At 45.4% G+C, this 24,384-nt stretch overlaps 1 protein-coding gene across 6 annotated transcripts in view; it reads left to right on the top strand.

Moving 5' to 3' along the window:
• Window positions 1-10,606: 10,606 nt before the first annotated feature.
• Sema6a (semaphorin 6A) overlaps window positions 10,607-24,384 on the top strand; it is a 121,314-nt gene continuing 107,536 nt past the window's right edge. For 2 of the 6 annotated variants that reach the window (NM_001372354.1, NM_001108430.2), the window contains 1 exon segment: window positions 10,607-11,537. The gene's annotated coding sequence lies outside the window, so the exon portion shown is untranslated. 6 annotated transcript variants of the gene reach the window in all.

Raw genomic sequence — 24,384 nt, 5'->3', positions numbered from 1 at the left:
CACAGGACCGTTTCCAGTGCTGGGGAGAATGTTAAAAGCACTCCGTGGAGTGCTGCTTCAATGTCTTACTTTTGTCTGTTAAAATCTTTGTACATTTTAAAATTATCTATTATCAGTGTGTGAGTGTGTGTGGTTTTGTCCCAAAGTTATTATTAAAGAAAGTTGAGAGAGGTCTTTCTGAAGAGTACTCTTATTTCAATACCCAGAATAATTCCAAAGAAAAGTGAACCCCTCATACACAGGCCAGGCTGGTTCATGCCTGAGTTAGGAAAGGAATCTAGGAGGAGATCTGGTACACCTAATGGAGATACTGTATATGTCCCAGTGAAGCTTCTAGAACATGTCTCCTGGGTTTAGAGACTGGAGTAGTTTTGGTGGGCAGCACTCTGGTTATTTCCAGTGTATTAATTCAAGAAAAATTAGGCCTCAGGGTTGTCTAGATCAGCTGCATTTTTTTCTAGGTCTTACGCCTGAGCCCTTTGCCACACATGCTATCTTTCCTACCAATCAAGACTACATTCCTCCCGTCAGCTCTCTTTCTTCCCCTTCCTTCTTCCCTTCCTCATCCTTCCTTTTATTTTCTTCCTTCCTTCCTTTTCCCCCCACCACCCCAGAGCATGGGAAAGACACTTGAGGTTCTGGAGGAAGATAATGATCTGCAACCGGAGGGAGAGTCCTCAACTGAATCATTATTGTTAGCATTCTGTCTAAGCTCCACCCCCAGTTACCTGGCAACAGCCAGGTATGCTCCACCCTACAGTTACCTGGCAACAGCTGGGTATGCCTGACACTGTAAAAGGGGCTATTTGCTCCTCCCTCCTCACTCTCTTGCTCTCTTGCCCCTTTGTTCCTTCTCTCCACGTGCTCATGGTTGGCCTCTACTCCTCTCCTATTCGACTCTTCTTCTTCTTCTTCTTCTTCTTCTTCTTCTTCTTCTTCTTCTTCTTCTTCTTCTTCTTCTTCTTCTTCTTCTTCTTCTTCTTCTTCTTCTTCTTCTTCTCTCCTCCTCCTCCTCCTCCTCCTCCTCCTCCTCCTCCTCCTCCTCCTTCTTCTTCTTCTTCTCTCTCTCTGTCGTCCCTCTCCCTTGTCTCTCCCTTTTATTAAACTTCTCCATGTGTGGTGTGGTTTGTCCAGACACGAGCCAAGATTTCTACCCCAACTATTATCATTGGCAATTATCTTGACTTTCTACCTCTAGAACTCTGAAAAAATACATTTCTGTTCCTTTGCCAATGTAGTCTGTGGCATTTTGCCTTGGTAGACCTAACTGACTAACAAAGATGTCTGGATGGAGGTTTCAAAGTAACACTAAAATCCTACTCTGGTCTGTGGACATGAAGGGCTGAAGCAGACATTAGCTAGAGAGATTAAGACCTACGTGCTAATCTAGAGCAAGCCTTCTCCTTCCTAACCTCCTCTCTTAGGTAGCTACAGGGCCAGAAGGCTGCGGACTTTGGAGGTTTAATTTTTCCTTACCTCTCAAACCGATAACAAAGACAGGTAAGCAAAAGAAAGACATTAACCAAAGCTGTACGTGGCAGGGCAGCCTTCTGATCTGAAGACCCAGGGACCCAGCAAAAGCTCTATTTTTATGTTAGGTCCTGAGAAATGTATAGGATGGAGAATGAAATTGCATAAAACCAAAGGATAATGGACCAAGGGAAAACCCAGTTGGGCCTGCTTCAGATTTGTCTTGGGATCTGTGTGTGACATTCCTTTTTCCTGAGCTAATGAGGGTCTTACATCATCTACTGACTATCAGGCAAGGTAGGTTGGAGAATTACTTTATGGCCAGTTCACACACAAAGAGGAGGAAGTCAGAGTACTTTTTCTAGGTTTTATGGCAGGCTTTGGGAAGGAGGGATTCTGGTTTTCATGGATAGCCTTAGGGAAGAGGAATTTCCAGGGCTTGACCTGACCTGGAAGGAAGCCAGGAAGAAGTTGCTTCTGACAAAGCTCCTACATCTTGTAATCCTAAGTACTCACAATGCTAGGGTACTAGACTTTGATTTCCTGACTTCTGAGTCCTAACAACCTCCATTCTTTTTCTCACGAATGAACGGTAGCCACCTTGCCAAAGCAAATTGTAGTGTTTTGAAAATAGACTGACATTGTCTTCTCGAACATTAGACCAAGCCATTTCATTCGAGGAAACTATACTTAAAGGCATTTCTTGACTTGAAGCTCTGCCCTTTCTTGAAACATTACCTAGTATGTAGTATGAGCACTTATCAGCCTTACTAGGACTAGCACCAAATGTGACAAATATGTTTATACACTTCAGTTGCTCAACAAAAGTTTAACACAAATACTGTTGTGTCAGGCACTGTCCTTGTTGCCAGGGACCTGACAGCAAGTAAAGGGCCAGTTTTTTGCTTTGTTTATTTGTTTGTTCTTTTGCTTGTTTGTTTGGTTTGTTTTTTTTGGGGGGGGGGTAACAACGTATGTAGCCCTGGCTAGCCTGAAACTCCATATGTAGACCAGGCTGTCTCAAACTCCAGTACCATTTTTTTTTCATGCTAGATTAGCAGGGAACAGATAGTAAACAAATAAACAAACACATGTATATAAAGTCAGATGTCAAGGGAAGCCACAAGAGGGTGAATGGTGGAGGGAGTACAGGAGATTGTGGAGTTGTTATTTTGTATCAAGTTATGAGTACTTGCTGACCAAGCCTTGAGGGAGGATCTGCTGAAGATGATGAGGCCTCTTAAGAACATAAAAATTTGAGGAAGAGGGTGGAGAAACCTAAGGTGCATAGGTGCAGAAGGCAGGAAGACAAAAGTGGAGTGGGAAGTAGGGAGAGAAGGAGAAATGAGGGCAGACAAGGCCAGGTAGTATGGGCTGTGGATTTTACCCTGAAGGAAACAGGAAAAATATCTGGGTGGTTTTCAGCAGCCAGGGAACATGATTTTAATGAATGAATTGAAGAGTCATGCTGATGCTATTGGGAATTAGCTGTAGGCAAGTGAGGTTAGCAATGGGACATAGGTTAGCATGCTGCTGGGTGCTCCAATGAAGATGAAGGTGGTAGCTTGGACCCATGTTGTAATGATGGAAAGGAGGCATGCCAAAATTCTGTATCAAGTTTAAAGGTAGGCTATAGAGTTTGCTGGAGAATACTATGTAACAAATGGGAATGGGAGCTGGGGGTGGTGCTAGACTGGGTAGCCAAAGGACAGTATCACTCGGTGATAGGGTGTGGACTCTATATACAGAGGGTGATTCATGGCCCACAGAACTAAGTACAATGTCCTTATACCTTGAGTTTACAAAAAAGATAGCAGTTAAGAGAAAACAAAACAAACACAACAATAACAATGAACCCTAAACTAAGGTCTGTATTGACTAGGAAATTAAGAAACAAAGAGGGAAACTCCCTAAAGCAAGAGAATACAGGAAATAAAAAAGAAAGAGCCAAGCCCTGGGGTATCATGACGCAAACATTTGAACCGAGGGAGCACAGCTAAGGAAGAAACATGGGATGGGGACTTCTCATAAGTGGCTTCACCAGGATAAATGCCTTTAAGGGTTGTGTGTAAAAGGAAATGACTAAATTGCTTTGAGGCAGGCAAAGAAAGGGTGAGAGTGAGGTGTACACCGCATTTTAATTCGTCACCAATACAGCTCACACCACCATAACCTTTACAAAAGCAGGTATGTAGACTTTCAGATCAGACATTAAGCTACAGTATTCTTACTTCATCTGGTGACTAAGGGGAGTAGGAATCAGAGAGGGGGTCCTAGTGGCTGGATCATTTTAATCTCTGGGGGTACACTGAGTTACATAGTCCTAGTTACATTCAACTTCAACCTCCAGGTTATATCTGGAAATGCTCATACTCAGCTAGTTGAATGTTAGTAGTGCTTTATAGAACAATTAACTAGAGACTAATCTTGAGTACAAAAATCTCAAGTAAACCTAATGAAAATATACTTATATTTAGTAGTTGTGCATATACAGGGTTAATTTTTCTAATTATATGGTAAGTAGAATTATTTTTATATAGTTAAAATTATAACATATAATTTAAAAATTCCATTTATATATATGTTTATGTATTTATTCATTTATTTATATGTGTGTATAAGGGTTTTTGGGCATATGTATGGATATCAAAAGACAACTTTTGGGGTCAGTTCTCTCTTTCCACTTCTGTGGGTTCAGGATCATTTGGCTGCCTTCAGGTGCCGTTACCTGCTGAGCCATCCTACCAGCCCCAAGCATATAATTTTTAAAGTATACTCGTTGTTATCCACAGTTACCCACCATAAATTTAGATATTCGATACAGCTAATCTCCTGTTATACAGTTTTCACGTTAAGTCAAGGATGATACCAGGTTGCTGCCATGTTTCTGGTTATGAAATGATTCCTAAACATACACTAAACATATATTCATCAAAAAGGATCCTGAAATGTCTCTCAGTTGATAGCAATACAGTTTTTCCATGTAATCTAAAAATTAAAATTGCAGCAACCTGAAATGTAAATTCTGCTGTGCACATGTATGGGCCAGAATATTCCCCCTCTTGTAGCTGGGCCTTCTGTGAATCGAAGACCTTGTGGAGTCTCATAAACAAGTGTATTTTAGTTTTCATTATTCCTCTGGCCAAATGGCAAATTACAAAGTGGTATTTAATCAGTCGATTTATCTAATTTTGAGTAGGATAGGTTACATTTAGGTAATTACATTTTAATGCAAACTCATATCCAAGTAGATACCCTTAAGTCTAAATATTAGAAAGAAGGGTGATTACAAGGGTAGGCTGGGAAAAAAAAAACCAATCTTTGCTTTATATCATGTAACAAATGAATTCAACTGCATCTAAAGGCCCTTTGTGAGGGAAAAAATATAAGAGTTGTACGTTCTGGTTTGCTTAACGTCATTGTTCATTCATTATCTTATTTCGAATCTACCATTCTCTTAATCTTGCAAACAATAATTTGATATGCGGAGTGAACGAGGAAGGCTTTGCTGTGGTACAGTGGAGAGATTGTTATGCTCTGGAGCAGGCAGCAGGGTGCAACTATTCACAGAGGGGCAGACAGTAAATCACTGTTAGCAAAACCCCCTTGCATCACACCCAGTGGACTCAAATCGCAACTTTACCTCCTGCCGTGGGTCTCTTAGAGTTATGTTTCTCATTGCTTCCTAGTTCCAAGCATCTTTTCATATTTACTCACCACATATGTCTCTAAAGCCTTTTCTGCTCCTTCAGTCAAAAATGCCAGATACTGTAAAGTGGCAGTTACATGTCTGGGGTGGCCTTCATTCATCTTTAGATCCAGAATCACAAAATAAGAAGGGTGTAATTGCTTTCTGGTGTCTCTTTTTCTTTATCATTTTAAAATGATGCTCTTTTACACATTGAACCAGTCTTTATATTACTGAATCCTTGAAGAGGAACTCAACTGCTTTTTATTAGGTTAACCTTTCCTTTATGAATAGAGTTCTTGCTGTCTGCTAGGTGCTGGAGATAACATCGAAAAAATCAGAGACTGTGCTAGGGCTAAAGGTTTCTAGACAAACAGGAAAGAAAAGCATTGAACACACCATTGCATAGAATCTCAACTCTAGCTATGATGTAGCCAGATATGGCTGGGTTTGGCTATGAAGTAAACTTACAGTCCTTTGAGAATGAATAAATAATGAGACGTGTGTGTGTGTGTGTGTGTGTGTGTGTGTGTGTGTGTGAGAGAGAGAGAGAGAGAGAGAGAGAGAGAGAGAGAGAGAGAGAGAACGAGAGAACCTTCTTGAAGTAGGATATTTGATGCTGATACGTGAAGGATGAGTAGGGATTTTTGCCAGGAAGAAGGGGAAGGGAAGTAGCAAGCAGAAGTATGTAGACAGGTCTTACATAGAAATGGGGAGTCCAGCTTTTTAGGAACACACACACACGGATCCAGGAAGAGTAGTAAGTGTGGGTAAACACTGAGCCGTCTCTCCAGCCAGAAAATTAAAATATGTAACCATGTCTTATTTCTTAAAAGTGTGTGGGGGGTAAGTGGGGGGAAGAGAAAAAGAAAACGATTGGAAACAAATACGACAATTTTTAAAACAATTGTTAATTTTGAGTGGTAAAAGATGTTAACAATAACTCTGTAACTTTTGGTCCCCCCCCCCATCCCCCTCTGGAAGGAGAAGTAGGAAGAGAAGCAGGCAACTGGGGGAACCAACCCGCGGTGTGTCACAGAAGGCAAGAACAGAAAGTGCTTCCATTTCACAAGGAAAAATAACTATCTCCACTCTGCTGAGAATTCAAGTTAAATGAAAACCTTAAAATACACACTGCATTGGATGCAACTGATGAATTCAGGGAAAGTCTTATTGAGGGATTGCCAAAAATAGTGGGTAACTTTAGTGCCACACTCTCATCAATAGATAGGTCATCTCAGCAGAATTAGTCAGAGAAACACTTGAACTAAAATACTTCATAGAGCCCAACAGAAATCGACAGAACATTATACCTAAGCACTGCACGATACACGTTCTACTCAGAAGCCCATGAGCTTTCTCTAAACTGTACTATATAATAGGAGACAGACACTGAAGGAACAAACAAGCAAATGGGTAAGGTGATCTTTGACTATCTTTGATGACACTTGCTTTTGGAAGAGAGGAAAGAGTGGCCTAAAGGAATGGAGGGCCCATGGATGGCTTGTTTGTAAGTTGACAGACAATGTTTACATATTGATGGGGAGATCCAAAAAAAGGGACTAAAGTAGATCGGGCTGAATTTTGGAAAATGGGTCAACAATGCAGAACATGGGAAGAGACTGGCTTCCTGTTGTGAGAAATGCTTCCACCATGTGAGAGAACAGGCACAAAACATATCCCAATGTTCCAAGCACAGTATCCCAAGCACAGTAGGGCCTGCATAGTCCAACCATGGCCAGCCTCAGGCAGCTGAATGTTTCAGTAGTCCCAATATGACTACTGATGGCCTGGAAGATTCCCGAAGAGTTACTGATTGTCAATCCATGTTGGAAGACTGAAGATTCTGAGCCTAGTGTTACCAAGGGATGGCAGCAGCAGCGACAACAACAGATGCATTCACCATCAAAAATCGAAGGCACTGCTTTCTCCTCAGAGCTGTTCATATCTGGGTCAAAGGTAGAAGCAACAGACCTGTATAAAGGTTTGTCTCTTCGGTAATTCTAGATCCCACCAAACTGACAGTCAAGATTAACCATTATAATTGTCATACAGCTGTTCAATGCAAGAGCAGGGAAGGTTGAGCTTAACATAATTCAGGGCTGACTAATGAGTTAGGTGTTGACAGAGCAGCCAAGAAACTGGAGAGAGGAAGGGGAATGGGGAAGGGGGAAGAGGAAGGGGGAAGGGAGAGGGGAAGGGGAGGGGGAGGGGAAGGGGAGGGAGAGGGGAAGGGGGAGGGGGAGGAGGAGCAGAGACTGGGTCCTGGAGAAAACAAGGTTTCAGAACACACCCAGGCTGCAGTGTCACAATGGTTCTGTGAGACTGCACACTAGAATTGTCTCGGGGGTGTGGGTGTGCAGTGTGTGTGTGGGTTCAACAAACACCCAGGCCCAGGTCCCATCCCCCCTCCCCCTGAAAAACTTAAAACTTAAATCTTTGACACCTGAGCATTTGCATCCTTTAAGACACTGGGGTGGGGGTGGGGGAGCGGTTTAATAGCAAGTGGATTTTGAAAGCACAGATTTAAACAGAAAAGAAGTTTGGATAAGATGGGTGGGATCTGGACAGGTTTCTCATCCCCAAACTAGGCTCTCCTGACTCCCCCAGGATTTCATACCAACAGGGTCAGAAGAGCCAGCCCTTTCTCCCAGGCGTTTTATTTTAAAGCACCAGAGCTTCTCATCAAATGTCTAGATATGTTCTTTAAAGGTAAGCGGGGTGAGTTTACCTTTTTTAGTCTTATTTCACACACACACACACACACACACACACACACACACACACACACACACACACACCACACACATGCACACACAAACCTTTTTAAGTAATACGAGGGAAGTGGATGTGGTCACGTAAGCATCTCTTGAAGAAAGTCACTCCAGGTAGCTTCTAGCCCTGACCTCATTCTTGACAGGAAGTCACCTCTTTCCTCTGGGCCTCCATCTGACCCCTATAAAATGTGACCTAAGGACTCATGTGGACGATGACAGATATGCTTGTTAATGCTTACTAGGCAGTGAGTGTCCTAGATTCTCTGTTCATACTGGCTAGTCCACAACATTCCTGAGAGGGGAGTAAATTAGGAACCCCTGGGACAGGTAAGTCAACTGTGGCTCCAGAAAGATGTGATTTGCCCGGGATAACCAGCTAATATGTTATCTAACCCCTGGTGGCCTCCTGAAACTTTCCACCGTGCTACTAAACTATAAAATGAGCTGTTTTCTGCTTTTTGTTTTTTTAATTCTAACGTTCTGTGTGGGTTTTGTTTTGTTTTGTTTTGTTTTTTACTTTCATTGGCTCTTTCTCTTGACTATCAGGGTAAATTGCAGACTCTAAGAGCTTTGGAGGGGCAGAGCTGTTGTTGAAAAGTTAAATCTGGCTTTTGGTAGAGTCTGAGACAGTGAAGGGGAACCGGCATCATGAAGTTTCTATGGTTGGCTTTTCCTGGTTCCTAGAGCATCTTTTCTCTGGCAGGTGTAAAGTAGCATCACGTGGTAAGAACATCGGGCGAGTAATTGGATAGTGAGCCCTTAGGATCTAATAATTGCCAGGAAGATTCTGGGTGGTATTTCTTTATGGTCAAAAGCACGTTCAAATTCTTTCCCTCTTGTATCCCACGATTTTTAAATTAGGTAAATTTAATCTCTCTCCTCATGGCTCGGTGTTACTACAAGTTAAACATGCGAGTATTAATATTGAAAATAATTACCCTTTAAACAATATCTTGAAACACGATGTGGGGCACTTCCAATATATCCATAAAGCAAACAAGACAGCTTAATTGTTTGTTTCTCCAAGGGAAGGAGCTAAACCGGAATTAATTTGGTTCTGTCTGTGAAACAATTCGTTTGCTCTGCCTAATTCTGCCAATTAAAGAACTTTTCCCAGACATAATTAGCATGTAAATCAGGCGTGGGTAGCGAAGAGGGAGCGTTGGCCACCAGCACGGGGTGGAGATGCGGGACGAAGAACCGATTGCCCCTGAGTCTGTCCATCTTTAGCCTAAATCTGGGTGTTAGAGAAGTCTCCGCCAAGAGAGCTTTTCCCACAAAGCCCCAGAGTTAGGAGGACGACACTTGGAGACAGCCCTCACCCAAGCCTCCAAAGCCTGAACAAGACAGTCACCTCCCATCCTCAATATTCCAGAGTCGCGCCCAGAGCCTCAGGCGCTGCGCGCGCACCTAGGGCCGCGCCCCCAACCACGGCGGATCTGTATCAGCTTTTGCTGGTCTGGGAAGGGTGGGGATAGCAGCCCCTGCTGGTAGTTTAGGAGAACAGCAGAATTGATTTTCCCATTTAATCATTCGGCCCACCCTTTCCCCAGGTGGTTTTGTTAGAGGAAAAAAGCCCAAGGGCGGGGGAGATGTTGAGGACGTTGTCACGTAGTCGTTTTTCTTTCCTGAGCACTCATGAGCAGATTTTTGCACACACAAGAACGCAAAGCAGGGAACGCGGACTTAGTGGCATCAAGCCCCAAATTGGGGAATAGGTACAATTTCTAATATGAAGCTTCTCAGCCAACCTGGGTCTGAGACTCCGATCCTCCTCCCCTCTGGCTTTTCTCCGCTGACCTAACGTGCAGTACAGATTGCTCCGGGAAATGCTCGGCCACCCGGCGTTACTTTCTTTGAAAGCTGTGGCCTCGGTGGGCACCATCTGCGAGACCTACTCTGGTAGCAGCAGCCCTGGCGCGCAGTTGTTTGCGGGGCGCAGCCGGCGCGGCCGCGAGAGCGCCGCGGCTGGGGGAGGGGACTGTGGTGCGGCCTGACTAGTTGGCACAAGCCCGTAACTGCAAGACTTCTTGCCTATTGTAAGTCCAAGCAGCGGAGAGAGGCCGTGCCTGCCATTCTTCATGCTTCATAACAATAGAACCTTGGAAATGGTTGCGATTTCCCTTTTCCAAGAAGCTGTTGGACTCCCTTTGGTATTGTTTGAGTCTTATTTCTAAAGTTTACTCATTTCTAAGAACAATCCTCACTGCGGACTTTGAAACTAAGATAGTTTAAAACAGATCGCTGTCTTTAACCACGTTCTCAGCACAGTAGTTTATGTGCTTATTTAGCGAATGTTATGACCGAGTGTGTGTAGGAACTATTTTTAACCACATCGTCTTGTATCTAATTCATCTGGGTAGGAAGAGGGTCCATCACTTCCAGAACCAACCTCCTCATACAGTAATCAGAAATAGAAAGATTCGCCGACTCTTTTTAAAACTTTTCCATTTAAGAAAATCGATGGAGAAACTCTTGTAACTCGCTCCTCACCAAGTCTATTTTTATTTATTTTTCTGATTTGGCAGGGCTCAGCAATGCTGTCTGGGATATCTTTTCTTTTTCTTCTCCCCCCCCCACTCCCCCGCTAGAGCAGCTGTGGGGGTGGGGAGACAGGGGCTGGGCTTCTCCTAGAGTCGCCCCGCTGGGACCTCCCGGGTGAGCGCCCCGGGGGAGGGAAGTTGAAGTGATAGGAAGCCCGGCTGTCGACTCGGCCCAAAGCTCCACCTGCAGCCGCACCGCAGCAGGTCTCCTCTTCCTTTGGCTTGCGCTCGCGCTCTCTGCCTCCCTCTCCCTCTCCCTCCCTCGCACACACATCACAGCTCTCCTTAGGGTCGGAGGAGACGCCAGCCCAGGGAGGCGGGGTTGCTGGAGGAGAGTCCGCTCTGCGCAATCCAGTCCGGGACTTGGCTCCGCCCGGAGCGTCGGCCTCTCCAGTGACACAGGAGTAGTGAGCCGCGCGGGGTGAGGCTGCAGCCAACTCCGCTCCCCACGCACTCGGCTGCCTAGGCGCTCGGGACGCGGCAGAGGCGCTTTTCCGCGGTGCCGACTGCCCGAGATGCCCGCCTAGGAGCGTGCGGCCGCGGCCAGCGTCGCCACACCCGGGACACTGCACTCGGGGTTGCAGAGCCGCCCAGAGCCCTGCACCTCTGCCTCAACCCCTACCCCGCCCCCCGCCCTGAAATGACTAGTTAATGGGCGCTGGCACAGCTGAGGGGACTCAGAAGTGAATCCAAGTGGAATTTGGATTTGGAAAAAGAGTTTCTTGAGCATTTACCCTGGTCCTCGCTGGTTTTCTTCCTTTTCTGTTTTCCCCCCTTTTCTTTTCAGTTTTTTTATTTTTAAAATTCTTTTTGGCCTTCCTCTCACCTCCTCTTCTGTCATTGGAGATGAACACAGCTCGCTTGCATCCCAGAAAGTAATCGCCGTGACTGTTGCCCCCAAAGAGACAAGCACACATGTAGGAATGACAAAGGCTTGCGAAGGAAAGAGCGCAGCTCAAGGCCCAGAGAGATCTTCTCGATAATGGATTACTAAATGGGATACACGCCGTGCCAGTCCGCTCCGAGCCGCGGCCGCCTGCCCGTCGATGCACCGAAAAGGTATGGCTATGGCATCCCTGGCGCCCCATCTCCTGGATCCAGGCTGGGGTGAGGGTCCCGGGGTTACCCCGGGTGCGCTTTGTAGTGCTTGTGTTTGATTCGGTCTCACGGCTCTGCCTCCTGAGCGTTGTCCCTTTCTTGGGGGAGTAGCCCCGAGTCTTGCCTTCAGCTCTTTTCAGTCCTGAACCCCAGAGACCCCGGGCTCCATGTCAGGAGCTTCCTCACCCGCGTCGCGCACACCACCGGCGCCGCCCCGGACCGAGACCGAGCGGGTGGCTGTCCTACCCAGTGGGGTGTGCGTGTGTGTGTGTGTGTGTGTGTGTGTGTGTGTGTGTGTGTATTACCCGAGTCTACGAGCTCACTCTTGGGCCAGTAAGGAGGAGAGCGGCCCTGGAGGGTGGGATTCTCTAAAGCGCCTGGTCCTGGTGGCGATTGCTGGGGAAGGGGAAAGGGTTCTGCCTTCGAGGGATAAAAAGGGTTGGGGAGTACTCGGCTTTTTGTGTCCAGCCACAGGTTTAGGCTCTGATGTGGGAGAAATGGTTGTGCGGACACGGTGGAGAGGAGATGAGGATCTTTTGTTATCAGTGCGGGGTCTGGGCTGGGCTTGGTTGAGTGCGTGAAACTTGTAATGGCCCTGAGCATCTGCGCGCCCTGTCTCTTGGTGGGATCCACTCTCCAGTCGCTGCTGGCACCAGAGGTTCCGGGCTTTGTTTGCAGGAGAAAGTGCCTAGGAGCAGTGTCTTCCTACCGCGCGGCGCCCCCGCCCTATGTCCTGTCCCCTGCCTCAGCTCCCACTCGAGCAGGGCACCATTTGTCGCAGCTGCGTCTCTCTCTCTCTCTCTCTCTCTCTCTCTCTCTCTCTCTCTCTCTCTCTCTCTCTCTCTCTCTCTCTATCTCTCTCGCACTAGCTCTCCAAGCTAGGGCTGGCCCCTGCTGCGCCCTCCTCCAAGACCTGTGCGGTCCCTCTGGAGAAAAGATGAACCCCGGGAGAGGGAAGGGTGGGGAGACCTGGTAAGAGATAGATAGCTCTGGGCTTGCCACTCTGATGTAGGCTCGGCTGGGCTGCAGATTGTGGGTGTCCTGCTTGCTGTGTCCTGGAGCTCTGCCTCTGGGGCTGTGGGGAGCCTGAAGCAAGCTGGGCAGTTCCTTCTTAGCGACCCTCGGTGGATAGTGTCACTTCCCCCCGTTTGCCGCGTTTTACTTAGCTCCCCACGGAGGGAGACAGTGTTTGAAGCAGGATCTGAGGTCTCCCGCGGGCTGTACAGAACCAGGCTACTGTCCTGGTACTGCGTGTGTCAGGGAGAGAAACCGGACCCCGACATTTTTTTCCCGCTCGCTCGCCGCTCCTTTCCCAGCGCCTCCTCCCTTTTACAGTGCAGAGCCCCTGTACCAGGCGCTTCTGGAAAGTTTCTGTGATAGCTTAAGACTCCTGGAAACAACCAGACGAGGGCTCAGCGTGTTCATTCTGACCCCGAACGACTGAGCGGACAGCTGGGATGTGAGCAGGAGCTAGACGCCTGCCCACTGGAGGGAGGATGGTACCTCCTGGCCCGCCGCACTTGCTGGACCAGGTTCTCCAGCAACTGGAGAAGGGCCGTGGCGGGGGTGGGGGGTGGGGGAGCGGTGTTGGGACGTATTAAATTCACGATGTTAGTGTGACCACAAGTGGCGGACAGAAGCTACTGTGAGGGCGCGTGTGGACACTGGCTCTAGCTCGCTGGCTCACGAGTTTCTGGCTCCAAGCGCAGCATCCCGAACCCCCTGCGCCAGGCGCAAAGCATTGCCGCTCGCACAGGGCCAGGTGTTTGTGAAGTGGAAGAAAGAGGAACGATTGGAGGCGCTGTCCTCCTAGCCTGGGCAAGCGTTTCCAGGGCAAGCGTTTCCAGGGCTGGCCTCCAGCCTGTGGAGAAGTGGGCAGTCCTGCCGGCCATTCCGCCACAGTCGGTGCAGAGCAATTGTGGCTGCCTTGAGTGTGGTGACCAAGCAAAGCCACAGAGGGATCTGTCCCTGTTTACTCTGGATGAAAATCGAGTTACTACTGAATGGAATCCTTGAAAGGCTTAAAATAGGTTGAAACCTGGACACACACACACACACACACACACACACACACACACCACAGAGTATTCATAACTTTTCTTGCAATTTAATTCCGTTGTAGTCTCAGAAAAGGCTATCGTTTAAGGACTCCTCACCTCTGGTTTTCATGCTTTTTTTGAGTAAGGAGGTTTTTGCCATGTTTATTCTTAATCCTGGTGATTTGGGCCTTCCTTCCCCTGGCGGACTTATATTTTGGCGTCAAATCCACCATCTGCTACTGTGATGGCAGGAGTTAGTGGTTTCAGATACATTAATTCTTTATTTAGCTCCATCCCCACCCCACCCCCTGTAGAGACTCCTGTACTGGATTTTTTTTTTTTTTTTGAATGAAATACCAGACTTTTTTTTGCTCCTTACCCGAACAGCTACCAGAAGTCAAGATAGCAAGCGTTTTGTATGGTTTATAAACTCCACGTTTAGTCTTCCACAATAAACTTTTATTAAACTACTCCAGGCACCAAAGGTAATTATTAACCTAACCTTAAATACAGTGGCAGATCTGTGTCTCCCTCTCTCAACCTAAACTGTCTGTTAAAACTTAATTGCCTTAGCTGTTTGTATTAGGGTTACCCATTTCTGTTTACATAGTAACTCTTGGAATCTTCAGTAACCCAGACTTTGGCTTCATTCTTGAATGAAGGCTAATCTAAGCAAGGGGAAGAGGTGCAACAGATTTGAGACCTTGGTTTTTGTTAGGATTCTTTAGATTCATCTTGATGCAAAGAAGTATTCTATTTATAGTTCTCGTTTACTGCCGTTGGGAGTGATAGTCTCCCTCATGCGTTACCTTTTACAGCTGTGACCACTTAGCAATTGCCACATCCCCAAGAATACATGCAGTCTGCATAATGTTTCACAGTCGTCCTAAGTCATTACCTTTGGAATCACCTGAAGAGTATGTGTTAGATACAATGCCTACATTTAAATAGGGGGAAAATACATATGACCTTGTGTGGAACACTCAGGAAAATGATGAATGAACAAACGGATGAATGAGTTGTCAGGCATGGCTCACTATGTTCTTGTAGAGCAGGCAGGTTTTTATGTTTCCTGTCACGAAAACAGCCAGTGCTTTCAAGTGAGTGGTTATTCCACAGTGATAATAAGGGATACTCTTTGTCCACAGATACACAACTCTCAGGGTTCTTTCCACATCTACTAGTGCTTTTTGCTCTCCTTTTAAAAGGGAGAACGTTCGCATTTCAAGGAGGCGTGTGACACTGCACCAGTGAAGCTGTGTTAAGGATGGATGGCAAGAGTTACCCAGGCTGTTGCCACTGAATAAAAATAAAGCAGCCCGGTTTTAAGAATTTGTACTAAATTTACAGTAAGCACCTATGCTTCGAATGGGCGATTGCACTTACATACAAAATGGGGAGGGTGTACTTTTTTGCATAAGGAAGTTTGTATTCGACCCATACAAACTTAGGCTAGTTCTTTACAGACTAGTGTAAGGGGCATGGATGGGTTGAAAGAACATTTTAGAACTAGCTTTGAGAGCTGGTATGCAATTCCATATGATTTGTTTACACAAAGGGAATCAGAGAACAAGCCAAACTAATTAAAATGCTGTAATTAGGCACCTGCCATTTCCCTCCACATCAAGTCTATGTCTACACTGCCCCTCCTCACCACACCCTCCCTCCGGTTAAGACAGTTTCTTGTCCTCCGCCCAGCCTGGATGTTCTTTGCTCTAGTTATTAAGAACCTTGTGTTATAGCACCTAGGTTTGTGCCAGGGGAAGGTGGAGCCTTGGAGCATCCCGCTGGGCCCTCCCCTAGCCATGCCTCTTCTCCTAGGGTATTCTGGAGCCAAAGAGCTCTGAGATATTTTTATTTCAGAGTGAAGGCTTTTCTCGTTTGCCTTAAAATGTACTGCAAGAGCAACCAAGCTATTCTCTCTGGCAACCACATGGCTGCCTCTTGGGGATATGGTAAGGTAGGGAAGGGAGGGAGGCATTTAATCCCTTTGAAATGGGCAAATAAGATGTCAGACCCACAAACCTCAAGGGAGAAGCGAGTTCAGGGCTACTTAGCATGGGACTATTACAGAGTGGTATACACTCAAGGGCATCTCGCTTGGTGAAACAGGCAAGCTCTTGCAAAACATTTTTATTAGAGTAATTGTAATTGCAGTCATGGAGAATCGTAGTACACTGCCAGCACACCAATACCTATGTAACATGACATCTTCTCCCAGACTTCTCCCTGACAGGAGAGTAACTAGCCGGGCACACTGAGTAGGTAGCTCTTCTTGGACCTTATACATACCTCAAATCTAACATGTTCAGAAAGCATTATTCTAGCTCATTCTACCCAAATTAGCTTTTTCCATCACCTCCACGGTGGTAATTCCGAGAACTGCTCATGTCCCAGAGCCTACGCTCAACCCCTGCTTCTTTTATCCCACAGGCTAGTTGCAGTGGTATACTCCACCCTCAGGACACAAACGCACTGTCCCTGTCTACAACTCCCTGGCCTCACATAGTCCTCCTCTGCTGGGCTACCCAGCATCCCAGTTAGTTGTCCAGCTTCTGCTTTTGGCTCCTACCAACTTCTCAACACAGCAGCTAAAACACAGCAATAATTAAAAGTAAAGAAATTCCTAGGCCAGCTCAGCCAGCCTGTCTTTCCCTACTAAAAGCTTAAGTTCTTCCTCTGGCACAGGATCTGCGCTCTGCCCTCTCCCTGGTTTTCACTGCTCTTTGAGTTTACCTGCACCTGCAGGCATGCAGCCCTAGAAGTCTTTTATGGGGATCTTTTTTTTTTTTTTTAAGATTTATTTATTTTATGTATGATACACAGTAGCTGTCATCGGACACCAGAAGAGGGCACCAGATCCCATTACAGATGGTTGTGAGCCACCACGTGGTTGCTGGGAATTGAACTCAGGACCTCTGGAAGAGCAGTCGGTGTTCTTAACCGCTGAGCCATCAGCTCAGATACCACTTTCTTAGCAAAGCCTTTCCGTGCATCTGATTTATTTGACTTCTGACTTCCTACCCTCATCTTCCAGAATACAATACCAAGAGGGTGAGTGGTATCTTTACAGTTTATTATCCCCATCCCCTGAACAAAGAAAATCCTGCCTGCTCCACCACAGGCCTTCCATGCTGTGTTTGTTGCATGAATAAAGAAGGCATCTTTTTCTTTTTAAAGATGTATTTAGTTTTATATGTATGAGTCTTCACACACACCAGAAGAGGGCATCAGATCCCATTACAGGTGGTTGTGAGCCACCATGTGGTTGCTGGGAATTGAACTCTGGACCCCTGGAAGAGCAATCAGTGGTCTTTACCAATGAGCCATTTCTCCAGCCCAAGAGGCCATCTTTTTGTAGATAAGGAGCCTAGTATTACCTCTTTTTCAGCCTTGTTTTTCTTCTGTCTCAAATGAGATGCTTCCTTCCTGCAGGCATGAGTGTTCATCTGCTGGCTTCCTTGTACACAGACACGGTTTCTCATCTCCTGTTAGTGGACTATTCACAGTGTGTTGTTTTTCCAGTCTTGATAATGGATTGGAGTCTTTTCATTCCCACAGGCTCACCCAGCCCCCTTTTAGGGCCAAGAGTACACATCTGTTAGACACCTGGTTGTAGCTGGAGAAGGTCTGAACTAGGGAAAAATCAGCTTGCCAAGAAATGGAGCTAAGAAGTAGCCAGCCAGCACTTGGGGACTGAGCTTTTGACTCTCGTCTCATTTGCTCGGCATTCCAATCACTGACTACTGAACTGTTTTCTTCCCCCCAATAATTTTTTCTGGTTCGGGGGAAAATGTAATATGCCTGTTAACCTTCGTCTTTGCCCTGTGCCAGAACAGCTGTTAGAGAACACAGACCTGGAAGACTGGCTCTCCAGGCTCTTACTTTCTTGGATGAGACATGCTACTTCCCTGAAGCTGCATTATGTTAACTGAGTTCTAGGAATTGTAAGCCCATTCTTCACCTTGAAGGGCCACAGATAGGATGATATGAAATAATATGAAACGTGACTATATCTCATAAAATAACTGGCAGTTTGAAAAGTTTGATGTCTAGTCTTTTTGTCTCAGACCCTGGTATAAGGCAGGCTATACATTGTCTTTTGGATCATCAGATGAGTATTGTGTACTGTTGGCTTGGCCTGAATATAAACCACATTATGAAAATTAACAATTTCCTGAGACCCATAGAAAACACACAGCCCATTTCTAGCATGCTACTGCAGTATGGATGGTAGCTGTATCAATCAGAATGTCAGCTGCATCAAGTAAGGATTGCTTTCAATATGACCATTACTGGGAGCAAGGTCATGAGAGTGGCAGTCTGCCAGACGTTATAGAAGAAAAAAAAATAGGGACAGAATTCTTCTGCAATCAATGTCAATGCAGCCATTAATGTAGAACAGATATGTCAGGGTGAACTAAGAGTTCTGAAGGAAGTTTCCATATTTGCAGTAACAAGGGCAAATTCATTGCAGTTGGGGAAGTTCAGTCCACTGCAGTGGACAGGTCCAGAAGGTCAAAATTAACACGCGCGCGCGCACACACACACACACACACACACACACACATGCACACATGTGCGTATCTGTGTTTGGTAATTACAAATCGGCTGACATTATTCCTTCTGTCTCGGTTTCCGTTTGTAAACCCTGAGAGTGTAAGAGTTTGTAGAGGCTAAGGACTAGGCAGGCTAACACCTGCAAATAGCACAATGCCTGGCACACGAAAGCGCTCATTCAACACAAAGGCTTACTTTTATGTGGGTAACTATAGTCATGGAAAATGGCCTGGGAATTGGTTTCAGAAACACTGATTCTGCTCTGTGGGGGCAGAGAACAGAAGGAAGTGGTGGCGGATCTGCAATACAGAGAGAGGATACAAAGGAAACAACCCTTGGACCCCAAAGGAACAATCACCCATGAGCCAGCCACAGTGTTATGAGCTTCGAAGCGTGTGAACAGTTTTTCTCAGAGGAGGAGGGGCTATGATCCTTTTCTAGGGATATCACACCCAAAACATGAGAAGGGAAGCACAAGCGAAACATCACAGCACTGTACAGCTAAAACAATAGCAACGTTGGGGACCGGGTGGATCTTCCCTGACCACACTTGGAATGAGTTTGGGAAGAGGAGGGTCTCCAAGCTTCCTCCAGTACAAGTAGGAAGTGGTGGGCCACCTGGAGCAGAGCCCAGAACTTACTGGACTGATTGATTCCCTCCCACCAAATCTGAGAGTCAAGGGACAAGACTTATCAGTGAGGAAAAAAGAAAATCTAATTTCTAAGACACAACAGAAGGATAAATAAACTGATACTATCACCACAGTTCCCTGAGGATGCTACCTGTCTGTGTCATCCAGGACCCCCTCCATCCCTGAGAATTACAATTATTTTCAGCTCTGGGGATAAGGAGGCTTCTCAAGTGGTGTAAGTGGAGAGGGTGTGGGAAGAGTGAAACAAGACAATAATTAACATGCCCCAAAGAGGGATGGGCTAGCTCTTTCCAGGCAGCAGACGAGATAGCTACTACTTTGGAAGGGTGATTAGCAATAGATATTTCCACATAGGTACCACCTTTAGACTTGGAACTTCCTTTAACATGGCAAGGTGTGCTTCTCGGTGGTTTCCAATTCCTCCTTGGCCAACCTTCTGCCATGACTTGATTTGATGCCTAGATAGACTAGGACAGGAACTGGCATTTTATACAATAAAAGCATCGCTCTACAAGAAAAATCATTGTATGGACCAGAGAAGAGGCAAAAGATCTCTTAATTACTGTGTGATGCTGTGTGGTAGTTCTACAGATGAGGAGTCTGTGATGGGTCCTCCTTTCCTTCTCCCTTTGGGTACTTTTCCCATATGGAAAGTAGTCATCTTCTCATTGGCATTATGGTATCGGCAGTACTGCCTTCCCCTTTCCCAGACTTTTAATGCCCTAGAGTCAGATAGCCAAGTGAACACCAACAGACCCAGTATGGGGGCATACTCCTGTCCCCAGAATGGAATACTTCATGACAGTCACATTCTGCAAACACCCTCAGGTGACCCAGTCCCTGCCCTTCCCCTGCCTCACTCTGAGAAGCATGTGACTTCATTCACATATTTGGGGGTTTGAATGCATTTATTCTAGGGCCCCAGGTACCCAGATGGGAAACTCTTCTCTCCTGCATTCACCTCACTATTGTAAAAACAAGTGAGTATCTGAGTCACTAGGCAGAGTCTCATCCCTGCATAGTGCATGAGCAATAGAAAGGAAATCACCCAGAGCCTTTGAAACTCGCGCTTGTAGTGGAATGGCTGCGTTTTTTTTTTTTTTTTTGAAAGAATTCTTGTTAATGGCTTTCGAGATGGAATCTGTGCTAATTCTGTTCATACGATGAATGATGGTCCCAGCTAGACACCATCGCGGGGATCTTCATCTATTAATCATGGAGGCTGCTTTCTTATTCGGTTGCCATAGTTTCAGCGCCTCAGCTAGTATTGGGGTGTCTTGGGAAAGATTTGAGGCACCAGGGCTTGCAAGCCTTGCAGTTATTTTGGCAGCGGGTGCTCTGGAAGAGCTGCAAGCTGCTTCTGCTGTAATTCAGCGCTAGATTAAAAGCGGCAACTCCTGAGAGTCTCTCCCTGGACCTTGTTATGTGTACGTCCAGCTGGTATTTACTCCAGGATTTGCCTCTTCCTCAGTCTTGAAAGAATTCCTCAGTGAAAAAGATTACAGTCCAAAGGCTGATGTCACCTTCATCCTCCCGAAAGGAGGCAAAGGGGACCTCCTCATCAAGGGCTATTCCTAAGTGTGGAGGTAAACAAAGGTATCCCTGACTTTGCTGACAATGTCACCTTCTTCTAGCTTGGTTTGGGCACTGCCGGTTGCTAAGTAAGTGCAATGACATCATTAGGGCCACGCCTTGTGTTTAGCTTTGCAATATAAAGGTTTGACCCTTACTTCAAGTTTAATCCTCACCATTTTTAAGTCTAACATTTGCTGAGGCGTTTGAGGCCATTTTGTTGTCTTTTACAACAAAGGGATAACCTTGGACCAGCGGGCCTCCTGACCACATCAGCTCTCCAGCAGATTAACATTTTCATGTGTTTGTTATTTTAATATTTTGCCTCCGGGCTGCTGATTAGGGAAAGTTCTCTAGTTGAGTGTGGCTACCTCAAGAAGACATTTGGAGGGAGGCAATGCTGTGGAAGGGAGACAGGCTGTGGTGCTGTGCCTCCTGTGTGAGGTAGGCCACAACTGGCGGTCCTTGCCCAGTTTGGCCCTGTGTCACACATGTTTATATGCTTTTCAAAGTCTTAGTTCCTGTTTCTCAAGTGGACTTTCTGGAACTCCTATGTGTCCAACCCAAGCAGTTTGATTCCTTTGTAGATTAAAACATAGAAAATGAAATCTTACACTGAAAGAAACAAATTGGGCTGAATTCTGGGCATGCAAAGCAGCAAGTGAAAATCCAGGAGACACAGAAGAAGCAAGCTTTGAAATCATTACAAATGGGGACTAATCTAGAAAATTAGTCATTTAAGAAAAAAAAACCTAGAAAATGACTAGTTTTTATTTCAAAGTGAGCTTCAAAGCAGCCATTCTAAATTTCCCCAGACCTCACTTGCCAAAATGCCTGCGCAAGATCAACAAGCATTTTGAATGCACACGCCTATTCTAAAGACACTTCCCTTACCCAACCACACTGAATGATTGATTTTAGAGACCAATAATGTGAAGTAAATGGAAAGGTTGACATGGCCGTAATTGCTACTGGCTTCACCAGGCTTCTGGGCACCCAGATTCCTTGTGGAGAAACACTTTTAAGTGTCACATCAGTTTTTGATCATGTGGTCTGCCTCTTTTCCACATAGGTTGCAATTACTGAGTGGCCATGTTTCACCACCCCCTCATGTATCTCTCAGAAGCAAAGAAAGCATGCTTTTGTAAATTCAGAACTCTAGACCCTTGATTTGGGGGAGGAGTGAAGCAGGGTAAGAAAGTGTTCGTGCTCATTTTGCAGTACTCTGCACGTGTTCGTTTGCATATGTGGACATATACACACAAGCATAGGTTCACATGCACACACACATGCAATGTGCACACACATGCACACATCCATGTTCAGATGCATGCACATGTACATGCATATATATGCATTTATATAGAGATGGAGGGGGAGAGTAATGGGGAAAAAGATCAAAGCTTTTTTCTGTTTCTAAAAGGATTTCAGTAAATTTAGTTCATTGCCCTCTTGATGGTAAAAAGATCGTGGCTACCACTTGGTCCAATTAAACAAAATATTGCAATGCAATTTTTAGAAAAAAAAAACAAAACAACTATTTGGTGCCTTCTGTGTGGGTGTCAATCAAACAGCAAGTGGATTGGGAGCAAGTTTGATGATCACCAGTGTTGCGGGATGGGGTGGTAACTGTATTTAGGTGGAACATTTTGCACAATAGGGTTGCACGCATGTGCTTCATAAATTACTAGGCAAGGAAAACCACACTGGGTTCTCAGTGTGATAGAATGATCCTGCCTCCTCACCGGAATGGCCATGTAAAGAGAGTAACAACCAGAATGCTATAAACCATGCACGGAACCTTTGAGTCTGAAGAACAACTACCTTTTCAAGATTTTATCTGTTCTATCTTCTGATATTTACTAGCTCTATGCTGGATTCCTATTTCTTCCAAAGAATAAAATAGGACTTTGGGTAATGTCCCAATTCTTTCAAACAAAAGCATGCTATATACAGGAGGCTGTGGACCAAGCAGCCTTTCCTGTGCCTAAAAGCACTTTTAGTGAGTGCTAAGCATAATGCTTGGGGAACTTTGAAAACTCTGGAGGAAACAGGGTCTAACTCTTGGTTAGAAGACTTTTTCTGTGTCATGAGTTTTACATGATCAAATTTTACAGAGATGAAGAAATTGAATTATAAATGTTAATGTGCTATTTACATTCAACTTTTAACTGGAGCGCCTAATAAAAGTTAGATATAATATATAAATGCCAACTTAAGAATTAAATTTCAGTCTGAACAATCATTCTGTAGCTTATATGAAACCTTAATGACATATAGCCCCATCTAGTTTAGCATAATTTGTGCTTATGAATTATAAATGCTTGGGTTTTATAATTAGACCTACCCATCTGTAGGCATCTTAATGAGAAATCACCAAAATTGAATTGATTTGTAATATCCACTCTACTGTGCTTGAGCATCGTGATTACCCAAGGTAGTTTCCAGAGCCATCTCCCGCAGCATGCAGCAGCAATGTTCTGTGGTGGGATCCATGTTTGACCAGTGGAGAGATGTCGGAAGTGAAAGGAGGCAGTTCATAGGGAGCCAAGAGTATGTGCATGTGTATGCACTCAGTTCTTCACATGTGTGCTGTGTAGGTACATTGAGGTCAGAAGACCTCCGTTTTAAGGATGTGGTTCCCTCTTTCCCCTTTGTTTTGAGCCAGAGTCTCTCCTGCTTCTGCTACTCTGTACTCCAAGCTAGCTGGCCCAGGAGCCTCCAGTCAATGATTGCCACCACATCTGGCTGCTTACATAGACTCAGGATTAAACACAGCTACTCAGGCTTGTACAGTAAGAGCTTTCTATTGGCCAAGCCCTGGCCCTAGATACCTTTTTAAGAGATGCACATAACCCAGGGACATTTCTATTAAAAAAAAAAATCAACATTTATATACAAGGTGTTTCCTCTCATTTGTGATGAGGGGAAGTTGAACATCTTGAATATGCTGATTAATTAATTCTCCAGGGATATCTCAGAGGGTGGAGCTTTTTTGTGACACATTTTACTGGGCCTAGAACACAAGCCCTGTTACTATTGCCCAAGAATAAAGAGGACAACATTTGCTGTGAGAAAACAGCCACATCCAGGCCTTCAGCAGATCTCACCAGCACACCAGCTGTGGAAGAGAAGCCTTCGAAATGTTGTGAATAGCTTGGCATTATCACATTATTATTGAAATGCAAATTCTTCGCAGCAGAAATGAAAGGGCCACGACCCTTGTGTATTATCAATCCTACCTAGCCTTATAACCTTACCTGGAGGGCTTGTTCTATGAAAAGTATTCATGATGTGCACACCCCAGTGCATCGCCCATGTTTACTGTGCACAGCACCCGCTCCCAAGTATTGCTACAACTTGTCCCTATCCTCAAAGGAAAAGATGGGCTGCCAGCCGTGAGCTGCACCTATGGGGCCCTTCTGTAAAGGAAGGCCTTCCTTTCAAGCATTCTTGCCATGTCCTTCATCAGAACTAGTTGGCCGCATTGATCACAGTCAAGAGTGTTAGTAATAAGGACTCATTTATACACTGCCTATACTGTGTATTTTTTCCAAAGCGTGTCAACAAATGTTGCCTCATTTCAGCTCATTACAACTTCGGGTTGTAGGGCAGGTATGATAATGGGTTAGGCAGGGCAGGTGTCATTATGCTCAATTTAAAGATGAGATAACTGAAGGTTAGAGAGGTCAAATAATTTGCCCGAGAGAGCGCATCTCTGATAAGAGAAAGGCCTGGGACAAGGTCTTTAACCTATAGAGCCTCTCCTCCCCGCAATCTACACGGTCATGGTGTTGATTACTCAGAACTTTTCATAATTTGTAAAAGAAGGACAGTTTCTCGCCACAGACATTCTCACCTCTGCCTGACTGCACTTTGAACCCTGATATGGAACACATTTAGAACCTGTCTGAGAATGCCCTTAGAGGCCGCAGAGCAATTAGGTCCTGGATTTCTTTCTTGTTGGAGAGCATTGTTGAAGGG

Source organism: Rattus norvegicus, chromosome 18 (genome assembly GCF_036323735.1).
Source record: "Rattus norvegicus strain BN/NHsdMcwi chromosome 18, GRCr8, whole genome shotgun sequence".
NCBI classification, from domain to species: Eukaryota; Metazoa; Chordata; class Mammalia; order Rodentia; family Muridae; genus Rattus; species Rattus norvegicus.
This window is presented reverse-complemented; position numbering and strand designations above follow the sequence as displayed.